The sequence below is a fragment of the Falco naumanni genome, chromosome 1, assembly GCF_017639655.2.
Source record: "Falco naumanni isolate bFalNau1 chromosome 1, bFalNau1.pat, whole genome shotgun sequence".
Lineage (NCBI taxonomy): Eukaryota > Metazoa > Chordata > Aves > Falconiformes > Falconidae > Falco > Falco naumanni.
Genome location: NC_054054.1, coordinates 51,453,575 through 51,467,282, shown reverse-complemented (window position 1 = coordinate 51,467,282; position 13,708 = coordinate 51,453,575). Strand labels below are relative to the sequence as shown.

The following is a 13,708-nucleotide window of genomic DNA, read 5'->3' as shown; positions in this document are numbered from 1 at the left end:
ACATTTAACTAACATAGAAAAATACATCTTGTTAACAAGATAAAATGTCAACATATCTTACATAATTTAAGTGAGAGTTACAAATCTGTGATAATCATCAAGTAGACATTGTGACTTCATTACAATTCTGTATCGTCCCTAGTTACACTGAAAATTAATACATATGTACAGTTGATATCCTTGACAAATGTCTTAGAGTGGAGATCTTTGCTGAAAAGTTATCCAGAAGGTTTTAATGGAACTGATTAAAACAAGAGTGGCCTCTCTTACGCTACTGAAGCTTCTCATTTAGCTGAGAGCAATTTGACACCCGGCTACAAGGTGGTCATGGGTCAGAGTTTAAACTTTTTGCAGTTATTTACAAACACCCCTCCCTCCCCCATCTATCTGGTACATATTCTTAGTGCATATTCACATTATAAACGCCAGCCTTTTTGCGCATTCTTTGGCACCTCTTCAAACAGACCCCAGTTTGTGGCCCTAACAACTACTTGTCATGACTGTTGGTTACCATCTCACCGTTGGCCGTGCAAGAGTTACACAGCTGCACAGTACTGGAGCTCCAAAGACAAGATTTCCATACATTATTCTTCCTAGACTACTCATTAATACCTCAGGAGGTGGGGAAATATCTTTGTTTCAGTCAAATGTCTGCAGTACGTCTTTACTCCTAATTTAGTTTACATGGTTTCTTTTTGCAAGTCCCAAACAAAAGACAGAAGCTTAATTTATAAACAAGCTAGAAAAATCTGTTCCATGCTGGGTCTTCTCTTACATACTGTGAGCCATGTAATGATTTTCTTTCAACTGTTTACATACTCTTTAAAACTTCCTTGTCATCACAGGAGCAAAATAGAAGACCACCACACCTCTGATTTTCAGGCCTTCATTTTTTTTGCCTTTTTTTTTTTCTTTCTTTTTTTTTCTTTCTTTTTTTGTTTTTTTTGTAGCTCTGTACCAACAAATTATTTATAATACTTAAAAGATAAAATTAGCTCGTGGGCTAAAAGTTTATTCAACTTTTCCTAAGATCTGCTTAGGACCATCAGTGAGTACATAAATTGCCTCATACAGGCTGTTTTTGCACAGGAATGGTTTTCACCTGTTAACTATATTTTCCTTTCTTTTAAAAAAGACCACAATTCAGAGAGTAGAGAAACATAGTTTGGCATTGGTTCGTGCACACTGCGCAGTAACTTCTCACATTGTAATTTACATTTGCATATTCATATTCCCGTAGCAAGAGTCTGTGTTACACAGAGGAACAATACTGAATAGAGATGTATACCACAGATCCCAACAACTCCAAATCAAGGCAGGTCTCCACAACTACTAACCTCTCTTTTCCCCTCCTTTGTGCATCGACAACATTAAAGAGAGAATGATGCCTAAGTATCTATTGTATGTGAGCATTTCTTAAGCCAAACAGAAGCAAGCATGAAATCTTGGTCCCAGGGAAGCCAGTGGAAATTTGCCAGTCATGCCAGTGGTACAAGCATTTCATCCAGTATGTTTAAACTTGCTCCTTTTATTTCTTTTTTTCTTTTCTGGCTTTACCTGCAACTCGCAACTTTCTTAGTATGCATGGATCCCAGTGGCAGAACTTAAGTTAGCTCTATTTTTAATTCACATCCTATATAAGAAACAGTATACTCTCTTTCCTAACATTTGTGCAGGGGCAAAAATTCCTGTCCATAATCCCATGGCTACAGATTTCTAATGCAAATATATTTGGAGCCAAAGGCACAACGTATTTTAAAGGAATTCTGCTAAAGCAGGAAAGAGGTTTGAACAAGTTTCTGTAGTCCTAAGGTCTGTTCCCCCTCTGCCTCCTTAAGGCACTAAAGGATTTCCAAAGGATTAGTGGCAAAACCAAGCAAGCATGTGTCCCTCCCTCCCTCCACCCCACAATCACAGTAAATTCAAATACTAAATTCCTTCATCTGCAAGTAAGAAATACAGGTAGATTTATGAAACACAGATCAGGGTTTCCACTTTTTAAAAGGCCACAAGGACAAACATCAGCCATGCCTTAGCAGGAAGCTTATCCTGGGAACTCTGCTGTGCATGTGAAATATTTCTTGGCAATTGTATTATTCTGAATGTAACATGATTATCATGCTGGAGTCAATCATTGTACTTCCAGCATCTGCCATCCATAGTGGTGTGAAGAACAGAATTCAGGATTTAAAGGTTGCATAAGGAGCTGGGGAAATCCTTTAAGCTATATTTTCCATGTCCTGTGATGCTCTATAGAGTAGAGTATACATAAATAAGCAAGCTGTCAAAGAATTAATATTTTTTAAGGTAACACTGCCCATTTTGTCTATTTAGAGTGACAGAAGAAGAATATTGTATTTACCTACGCAGAACTTAGCAGCATCTTAATTTTGACTGTAAGGAATTTGGTCAAAGCAGTATTGTGCATATAAAGCAATCAGAACAAGGTGCCCAATTTTGCATTCTGATAAAGTTTAACACAAAGTAACTACACACGTAGAGCATCCCCTGGCACATTTACCATATATAGAAAACATTAAAGTTAACTTCTGCTTAGTGAAAGAAAGCAGAACAGACTCTGTAACAACTAGACAACACTTTTCTCTTCACCATAAGGCAACTAGAAAATAATAGCTAGCCTCTCTGCCTCAGCTAGTACTTTCACATTAAACATTTTACCACTTTCCTACAATGAATTGAGGTAAGGTTGGGATTTTAATTCCCGATCTTCAGCCACATGAAATGCACCCACTGCTTTATCAATTTAATTAAGAAACAGACTTTTCCAATATCACTGAGACAATTTTCACATTAAGAGGTGGCAGAATTTAAAGGATAGCAACGTGGTCCAAACCACAGTGAATGAAGCATGTACTACATTCCTTGTGCTAATCATTTTAAAATGAAACCAAAAGGCAGAAAGCCTAAGATGTTACAAAATGGACAGGTTCATTATCAACATTTATAATTTATGGTGGGAGACTATGGATAAATACTAGGAAAGAGGCATGATGTCTTATTTCAACACTTAATTCAAAAGTAAGAAGTGGGGTGTAATTGCCTGAGTGTTGTGGAAATTATGTATGTTTTCAGGTGGGTGGTATGCAAATGGATAGAAACCTACACATATGTCATTGCTTTATTTTAAGAACTTGTAGTTAAGCTTCAAGTGTTACCATGCCAACATGTCATCTTGTTACTAATCATAATCTAGAAATGCACATTACATTAATCTGTTTTGGGATTCCACAGTTTATTATCCTTCAGCCTCCTTTCAAAGGATATCTGGAATTACTGGGCCACCAAGCATTGTAAAGACAGCACATTGTAACCGTTAGCTCAACATCCGAAAAAAAAAGAAAAAAAGAAAAAAAAAGTGGAAACCCAGGTCATAAAACACTTATCAAAACTGAAAGTGCATTACACCGCAAGAGGCAGTTTGAGAGAGCAGTACCCACAGCTGCTCCATTCCGGTCAACACAAGTATTGCCACCAACTTCAACAGTGCTGTGTGCCTTTAGTTAAAGAAGGAATGGATGTATCCATATTATCCCTTATCCACAAGTCTTGTGCCTGCATTTGCATCTCCCTGCCTTCACAAAAGGGTACTCAGACATGAACAGTAGGGGTTATGGGTGCCTAAATCTGTATTGTGCAGTGGGGTTGCAAAACGTGTTAAAACGTGTTTGCATCAAGTGTACTATTACCAAGCAGGGTGCACAAACCCACCTATATCAGGAAAAGCATGTATGCATGCAAATGCTTTATCTGAAAGTTAAATTCAGTGTGACCTATTCATGTAGTTGAAATAATCAATCTAGAGTATTAAGACACAGTGCTTTGATGTTCTGAGTGCACGCAAAGTACATTCCCAATTCCTACTTACCCTTGCAAAAATGCAGTTCTGTCTCATTTTCTAAACAGTTCATACCTTCAGGTACCACATCCTCAGAAATACTAAATATCCTAGCTCAGATCAAAGGCTCTTTTTCAGGAATGCTCAAAGCTGTATGAGGCTGGATATATTACATGCCCACACAAGCAGACCCATGAAGACCGAGATCCATACTTGAGAATTTCTTTAGAATGCAAATGCTGAGCTCCCAAGAAAATAAAACAGAATGAAAACTCAAACTACACATGGGGTTGGCCCACATGGCCAGCTTCCACTACAGGAGGTGGCTAAAATGTGGCAGATGGTAGCTCAAGGCAACTTCTCAGTTCTTCCCATAATGAAGCAGCTGCAGTCACCACCAGGTCAAAGCACCTTTCATCGTTCCTTCAGAGCAGTACTGCTTCTTCTCTGTGACTGATATGTTCTTCCCTGGGTAAGAGGAAAAGGAAAAAAAAAACAACCAACCAAAAAAAAAATCCACCATGACATAAGTATATGGATTTTCACAATTTAAGGGATTACTTGTAATTCATTCAAAGTCCAAATAAAGCATTTGGGAAGCAGTGTGCCTAGGTGTTTTCATACAAACAATATAATAGAAGTAGTAAGAGAACACACTGTAGAAACTGAACTGTCCCAAACACATTGAGACATTCCCTCATGATTTACTGCTTTTAAGATCAAAAGCACATCTCATACTTTTCCCTTTTGCTGCTCCACCTTGTAAACAAGTTCCTGTCATCCATTTACCATATGGGAATAAACACTCTCTGCCATCTTCCCAACACCATTTCATAATCCCCTTGTCAGGGATCTACAGAAGCCGTCTCATGGATAAGGTTCATCCCAGGGATGACAGCCATGGCAAATCCAGCCTTCCAAGTAAGTCATATTTCTATGCCTCTTCTCAAAGCAATATTCATCATTTGAATTCTTTCTCAGATATTAAGTTCCAAAGCCTGCAAAATATATCTGGCTTTGCAATTTCCACTAAGACTGTAATTATTACTGTTAAATATCACCAGTGATGCACTACTTGTATGCTTAATACTGACTAAAACTTCACGTCTACTGGAGAAACATATGCCTTAGTACATCAGGAGTATAGGAAATGATAATTGCATACAGAATTTTAAAAATTGGTAAATCTAATTATTTTATGATAACCAACCGGTGATAGTAACTAACTGTCATTACTAAAACATGTCCCCTTCACCAACATGCCCCATAAAAGAGAGAAATTGAAAACTGGAAAAGAAGACAGCTGTTATGGCTTGTACTTTGGGATGGAAAGATTTTTCCAGGCATGAAGGGAACTGAAAAAAAGTCCTGCAGAGTGAGGCAGAGTAATAAAGGGGAGGCCATTATTTTTTGAGAAGCAGCTAGATGGGATGTTGTAGGACACAAAACCAGTGAGGTATGCAAAAGTCAGTAACTGAGCCAGGAGAGTGCCAGCTGGGCAGCGGCACTTTTAGGAGTCCTAGCGATGAGAGGCATTTAGAGCCCTAGTTCAGATCTCCATTTTGGATCAGAAGGTGGCAAACGTTCAAACTTGTTTCGGACTCAAAAAAACACCAGAATCTTTCTGCAGCTTCTTAAGACGTTATACATTATCTCTGCCTCTGATGTAGGTAGATCTAAACAAAACAATTTTTGGATTTGTTTCTTATTCCATGATCTAATGGACCCCCAGGCTGTACTGCAAACAAATCAAGTCCATTGGGGTTCATTCTTGTCTCCAGGCAAGGAAAAGGAGTGCTACTAGAGTATCCATGGATCATCTAATTTGATTAATGTCTCTGTAGTCTAAGTGCAATCAAAACAAGATCCAACAGAACACACAGCCTTTGCTAGCCACAGCTTCCAAAGATTTTTTGGGACATCAGGCACTTTCCTTTTTGTAATTAATATTACAGAGACAAATATGACTTTGTAGCAGCAGAACTGGTCTTGTATTCTGGGATGGGCTGAAATACATTCCTATCTCTCCCCTTCTACTCATACACAAAGTCTCTTCTCTGTGATTCCATCGCTGTGCATAGGAGCTGGGGGGGGATCAGAAGGGTATAACCCTAGGTCCTCCTAAAACTTAGCCTTACTTTAGAAGACAGAGAGGTTGCAATTGAAGTCCTTCAGTTGCTTGCACAGGAGCTACCTATTGCTACCAGTTGTCTGTTTACCAACCTGTTCAAAGGGGAAAATGCCCCCAAAGTATAAGGCGTGAAAACTGGTGTAGCTAGAATAGTGGAAATTTGATTCAAAGTTCATTCATTCAATGATAATTTTTTTTTTGTACTTTAGTGACCACATCTTTTGTTATCCACTAATGGAAATTTAAACCAAGTTCTCCAATTTTCCAAAGTCCAGGATAAAAAGTATTTGCCGAACATATACTGCTGGACTGGGGAGCATTTACAAATGTAAAAGTCATTATTTGCACAATATTTCCTCCCATTTTTATTATTTTTTCTTTAAATGTTAACTGTCAATTATATTTCTGTTCTTGTTTTTGTCAGTCTTCACTTTCTCCTTCACGTTCCTTTCATCCTCTTCCTCTGTCCTTGCTCCTTCCCATGTGACATTATTTATCCCTTCTTTTGTTCTCCGCTCCAAGTCTTTTGGGAACTTGGTGCTCCTTGCAGTCTTATTTCTTTGGCATATTTATCCTTCCCCCTTCTCCTATTCTTTTCCTTCATACCACTTATCTAACTAAGCAGTATCACAACATAAACGACTACTGAATCATTTTGTAATTACTCTGGTCAAGGAGGAAGCCTTTTTTGTGAAATGCTTGAGGAAAATAAAAAGGGTCTTCATGATGTCACTTTACCAAAGAAAAAGATCGACCAAGCATTTCCAGTGCTTAAGCATAAAGGTGTGGTTCCCAACCATGCATCATAGTGATTAAAAATCAGCTGAGTCTTTATCAATAGTGGACCTAAGAGTTTTTGCATGGGTGTTTCTGATGCTTAGAAATTTGCTGGCCTCCCGTTCTTTGTTAGGGCTAAAGCACATGCTTGAGCAATGGTGTGGAGGCTGAGCTCATGTTCCTTTGCATCAGAAGCAAAATAAATTTCAGCCACCAATACAAAGAATTGCTAACGCAGGTCATTAAACAAAACTGATTTCTTCATGACATTGTAGCCTTAAAGGGAACCTTGGAACATAAATGTGCTAAGACTGTGCACTACTCTCTAAGCCAGGGCCAAAAAGTTTCCAACATAACAAAGACCAGCAACCCACTTTCACACACTCAGTTGATATTCTCCAATCTTTTACCACCTCTGTGAGCTGCCAGCATCTATTTGTTCTAGCTGCTTCCAGTCCTCCTCACCTATCCTTGTTCATCATCTGCTAAGTATCAGAAAACTGTAAGATCATAAGAATGAACTTCAGAAGGTCATTTAGATCAACCTACTCAAAGCAGAGAGAGTTCTGATGTCAGAGCAGTTTGCTCAGGGCTTAGTGAAATTTTGAAAACCTCCCAGGATGGAGAATGCACAGCCTTCCTGGGCAGCCTGTCCCCTTGATGGGCTGTCCTCATGAGGGAAATGCTTTTCTTATATCCAGTCCAAACCTCTTTTGTTTTAACTCCCCCCCACTGTGTTTTACCTCTCACCATGTACCACCATGAAGAGTTCAGCTCCATCTTCTCAGTTCCTCACAAGGCTCAGGGAGGCTGTTGTGATGTCCCCCCAGAGCTGGCTGTTCTTCAGCCTAGATCCCGTGGCCTCTCCTCATGGAGCAAGTGGTCTATTCCCCCAGGCGCCTAAACTAACATTTCTAAGGAAGCTTGGAGAGTGCCCATGCTGCCAGCCAAGGCCATTGCTCTCCCCTGGCCAGCTCAGCTTGTTCAGAGACAGACGATACAAAGAATATGATGATCAAAATGGTACTGACTGGTCTGCACAAGCTCACCCACCTTCGCTCATACTGGTGGAACGGAACTAGTGCCGAGCACCCACACCTCCTCCTGAAGAGGGCTGTCCTGTTTAACTCCTCCACTCCGATCTATTCCCCAGAGAGCAGAGCTCTGCGTCCACTGCCAGAGTCCGTGGTCTCTGCCCCTTGCAAAGCACGGGATGGAAGCCATCTCCCTCCCCTTAAGCAGGCGCAGCAGTAAAAGCTTTGCAAAAAGCTTCAAGAGCATGCATCCAAGTCGGAGAGAAATGAGCCAGTATAGAGACTTTAAGGACAACCAGCAGCAGGGCTGAAAAGAAAAAAATCCCAAACAGCTCCGGACCATATACACATTCCTAAAATCTCTATGGCACCTTCAGAGAGTCCCTGTTCTATTTTAATTAATAATAGAATCATTTAGGTTGGAAAAGACCTTTAAGATCATCAAGTCCCACCTTAACAAATGCCCACACAAGACTTTAAGTTAAAAAGTTCCTTCATTGAGAAGATAAAGATGGAAAAAGGAGGATGCTGTTTTATTTTGATGATCTGAAAGAAGACATGAAACATGGTGATATCACTGTAAAAACATATGAAAAATAATGTCTACTAACTTTCCAAATATCTGAGGTGGGTTTAGGTGATGGACAGCCATTCAGCTCCGATTGCTTCAGTCTGACTTCTGAATAGCAGTCAGTGCATACTGGGAATATCTCTTCAGTATGTAACATGCAGCATCAAAGATCCAAAATCACCAGTATGCAGTGGGTGCTCTATACCTCAGCCCTCACATACAGGGTAGATACACTGTATTTCCGTTGTTTTGTATCATTACAGGTATTTAAACTGAAGAAAGTGCAAAATTAAAGGAATTAATAAAATTTCTTAATACCCAGCAAGAAAATACATATTTTTGCTATTGTGAACAAATATTTGAAGAAGATACTATGCAACACCTGAAAAGAGCTTCCGCTGTAAAATATGAAAGAATCACTCTGCTGTGTCTCTGCCCTTATCAAGGGTCACATGTTATCCTTTCTTTAGTATCACTAGAGCGACACTAGCTTCTACCACTATTCTGGAGCTACAGTAGCACAAATAAGAGAAAATGCTAGGCATGAAGGCTTGTGCTGTTCTTTAATATTTGGTAATGAAGTTACAGATATTTTACTTGGTCTAACTAATAAAATCACGAGCATCTAGTCATTTTATCTTTTTATCAATTAAAGAATATCAATGTGTCTGTGGCACACACAGACTTTAATAGAAAATTATCTACTGTAAATTATTTCATGCGTGTTCTACAGTAGCTTGTATTAAAATATAAACTTCTTTATTTAGAAAAATTTTGATTACGTGCAAATAGAAAAGCTGGCAAAAAAGAAAGTGATTACATGAAAGTAAATGTTTCAAAGCTGCATTTTGCCACAATACACATAGGATTCCTCAGCTGTTTGGTAAAGAAATGCTATATAACCAAGAGCATACTGGTCTTTGCAAAAACATTTGACTTCTGTGTTTGGAAAAAAGAAAATCAAATAGTATTCAGTGTAGTCTTTTCATTCAGAAACTGCTGCTTATAAAATTCGTTTCTAATTGATGGATTCACATTGGAGCTCGAGGTGTGAATCTCATTAAACTCTGAATGAAGACATATTGATCCCAATTATAACCAAAGGCCGATAGCTCTTGCCTATACCTCAGAGGAAAGGAAAAGCTACACCAATTGTATCCCAGGGAAAAAACCCCAACCAACTAACCAACCATGGATGTTGAAAACCGTGAATAAAACATGTTCTCTTCTGTTAGAAATTGAAATCATGTTATTCTACATTTTTGTGCTTAATAAAGCTATTAAATACTAAGTAGTGTTACATCTATAAATCTGATTCAACATCGTTGCTCTGGTTTTATGCCAGTTCCTTTCTCATGAAACGAACGGTATTACTCTGATAAAGTGAATTCATGCAGTGATGAATGAGGTTTGTCTTAATTACATTCTATGCAAAATACATTCGTTTCATTAAGAGTTAAACATGGTCAATATAAAACATACAAGCAGTGCTGCTATTTCATGTTATGGAACTCTTCAAAAAAATGTCACACACACACTCATTTTCATACTGTTTGGAGAAGAACAATTTAAGAGTCTTAATTAGGGCTGGGTAACCACCATGAACAGGAGTTCCAAATGTGAATCTTACAGATATGCATGAATAGTTAAATTCACTGCTGTGCTGAGCAACATTCTGGAATTTGTCTTCTAGAAAAATATCCTTGCTATCCTTGCAATCCTTTGCAGCTTTGAGATGCAAACACTTACAGAAGAATCCCAATGTCTAACCTCCTGTTCATCAAATATTCCACAACTTCGCAGGCAGGCAGCAGTAACATGCACACTTATGAGATCAATTGCTGACCCAAAATCTGAAAACGCAGCCAAAGCAAGCCAGCTTGCCAAACTTGGGGTGAAACACACTGATATGAAGCAGTCCAACAATTTAACTAGGAAACCTCAAAGTCTGATCACAGATTGTTGAGATACACAAAAAAAGGAAAAACCAGCTGGAATCTTTTCTTTTTTTTATGACAGAGTTCACCCAGTGCTAGTCCTAATTAAAGAGTGGCCCTATTCCAATTTAAAATAAGAAACAATTTAAACACCCTTGTATTCAAAGCATCTTGCACAGGACCTCATTTACTTTACTGATTCAATTTTCTTGTACAGGCGCTTCCTGATCTACTTACTCCAGAGCTTTTACTAGCCTTGAAGATCTAACAGCACTTATGACATACAGGCTCTTTTTTTGTGCTAAGGTAAATCGAGGACATGAACTTAGTGTTATTTACATCTCTCTCATTAAGACAGTTATAATGGATTTAAAGGTTAATACAAATTAGTTAACCTTACACTGTAGAGACAATAACAGCATGACATGTCCAAATACAATGCCAGAGTAGCACCTTCTATATAGCGGGCGTATTGTTCTTGAGAAGCATGTCAAAACAATAATGCAATTCAGCACAATGAAAAAGCAAAATCCAGAAGGATTATCTTGACAAGTAAAAAATGGAGACAATCCCTATCATGTGCATGTTGCAGAGATTAGTTAAAGAAATGAGCACTGTCAGAAAATTGCCAACAATAAAAGACAGTAGCAACAACCACAACAAATAGTTTACATCTATTATACTTCATTGTGTGCCTTAGCCCCTTAATACATCCAGTTACAACTGGGACATATGGTGTTTCTTCCAGTGCTGAATATGCAACAGCCAGGTTGACCCACAACAGTCCCACAGCCACCCTGCAAAAATATGCAATAGAGGCACGGTCAGCCTGGTTATTTCCAAACCTTTTGGGCTGCTGGGCCACTCCTTTCCCTTACAGTTTCTCAGAGAGGCATCCTGAACATTGAAATCTTAATAAGGTTCAGCTGGTAATGTGCAATATCAGTTTCACAGACCAGTAGTAGAACGCCACTGGAACAGGTATATTTGCAGTAGATAACAGCCATGGATGTTGTAAAACCATGCTTCATATCCTGAGATGGATTCAACCTCCTCACAGCAAGACGTTACAAAGTGAATCAACGAACTACGAGGGGAAAGCCTGTACCCCAGAGCAGCACCCTGGGCTGTGCAAGATGCTGAGGAAGCCAAGGAGGTAAGTACAATCATCTGAAAGACCTGCTGGGATTGAAAAGCACAAATTGTGAGCAGGACCACATAAGGTCCTTGGAAGCAGAGTCCATGTGAGCCCTTCAGTCTTTGGAGCACGATATCTCTTTACCAGATGATCTTCCCAGGCAGTCTTGTTCACATTTGCATGGATAAAGGCTGCTCAGAAGACCAAGGGTTGCACTCATCTAAGCCACACCAACCTTTGGGCCAGGGGCTTTGTCCTGGGGACAGCAGTGATGCCTGCAAATGCAGACATGCTCATTGTCCTTCAGGAATTTTAATGATCTGAAAAGCATGACAAATGTCCTATAGAAAACCATTCATTTAAATTATTTGACTTAGGGGGAGTCACAGGCTTTTTTTTTTTTTTTTAAGTCAAGGTCACTAAGAATGGCCCACTCGATATAAAATAAGATTTTATGACTCACAGGAGACTGGGAAAATCAGCAGCAACATGTATATTTAGAGTATAATGTTTATTCACCAAAGATGCTTTCAGAGTTGTTGCCTCCTCCTTAGACACATTTGTTTTTTAATTGCTGCAAGGGAGCTGCAGCAGTAACAATGAAATATCTCCCTCTAAAATGCACAGTCATACAAGTAACCGATCAGCAGGTTTGCCTTGCTGCTGTCACCCTAAAAAAAACGGGCAAGTGAATTCACATTTCAGCAAAGCATTTTTATATCCCACTACCCCTCCAACCATGCAGGGGAAAGTGATACATGCACATCCAGAATAGATTAAGTAGCATCTGAGGAAGAGGATTTCTAGTTGTTCTGTACGCCATAGCAAAAGCTTAAGAAGACAGGAGCACACAAATATTTGAGCTTTCCAGTTTTGCTTTGTTTTCCTTGCTTAATCTTTCCAAAAGCCTGTTGCAAGCCAGAATAATGGCTAGAGTAGTTTGGATTTTTAAAATTTTTTATTTTAAGTAGTTATCAAAGCAGTGTCATTGGAAGTCTGTGAGCAAATCATAGGCTCTCTGTGGTTACTTCCTCACCCTGTTCCCAGATCAGCGTACAGCAGATTTGTGTGTCAGCCTGCACAGCCCTGTCTGCCAGAGACAGTGCATGCACAGCCCTGGTCGCAGGAGTACTAAGGCGATGGTGCTGTTGAACATCCCAGGGCAGAGCCAGACTCGTCACCCTGAAAGCCTCCAGACCAACAGCGAATTTTGCTCAGAGGCAGCAAAGACCACAGAGTTTAATAACTGCAACTCATTGTCACTGCAACATATTTTATGCACCACTAGCAGTAAAAATCTAAATGGTTTCATCCCAAATTTAACTACTTGAAAATCACTAATAAAGGTAATACATTTGCTATCCCCATCAGTATTTACAGAGGCAAAACAAGTTTCCCTGGTCCAGTTCTACCCCCGTGGTAGAGGATTCAGCATACAGCATATGACCTACATAGCAGGGAGTCAAACTTTGTTATAATCCTGTCCCCCTGAGCACTGAAAAATGTGGAAATCAGACAAGATGAATGCAGTGGCCCAGATTCTCTCTGTCATTTGGGCAATTTTGCATTGCATCATTAGTCCTAATTCACCCTGCAGGGGCCACAGCCATGACAGTGAGCCACAAGGCCAGTTGTATTATCATCCTCCTGCTCTGTGGCCAGTAAAAGGAAGAGATGCTTGCCCTGCAAAGACCCTTGGCTGCTGAAACATCAGTGTAGCTGTAGATTGTAAGAATAAATTACAGTAACATTTAGGCTGCTATTGCTTATATTGGAAATATCTGTATCGAATTTTAAGTATATGCTTGGGACATGTGTGCCCGGACAATTCTCCCGTTTGGACCAATATCTCTACTCAGACACAGACCTCAAGATCAATTATAAAGTGAGCATGGGAAAAAGCACAGGGTGCCAACAAGTATTTCACTTGCCTTTCCAGTACCATCATATTAGCACTCTACCAGTCAAGAGCCTGCCTAGAATCACCATGTCCTCCAATACCGTCAGGACAGCTGGGATTTGTAGGCCACCTGACTATAGGCAGTCTAGTGCTCTGGGAAGAGCTGCAGCTGACCTGCATCCCCACTGCAAGGATACTAAGATGGTCTAAACATCTCTTCATCCTCTCTTCTTCCTCAAGCTTTGCGCCCATTACATCTAAAGTAAGGGGATGCAGGACCTCCAAGGTCAGGTGCTGATATGTTAGTGTTTCTGTGTGGGATGACTAAAAGTGGTCAGAAACATTTTGAATGGAACATTTGATT

At 39.6% G+C, this 13,708-nt stretch overlaps 1 protein-coding gene across 2 annotated transcripts in view; it reads right to left on the bottom strand.

Annotated features, from left to right (window-relative positions):
* Window positions 1–1,921: 1,921 nt before the first annotated feature.
* LOC121088053 (janus kinase and microtubule-interacting protein 1-like) overlaps window positions 1,922–13,708 on the bottom strand; it is a 246,654-nt gene continuing 234,867 nt past the window's right edge. For both annotated transcript variants that reach the window (XM_040593696.1, XM_040593723.1), the window contains exon 16: window positions 1,922–4,324. The gene's annotated coding sequence lies outside the window, so the exon portion shown is untranslated. The remainder of the gene's footprint in view (window positions 4,325–13,708) is intronic.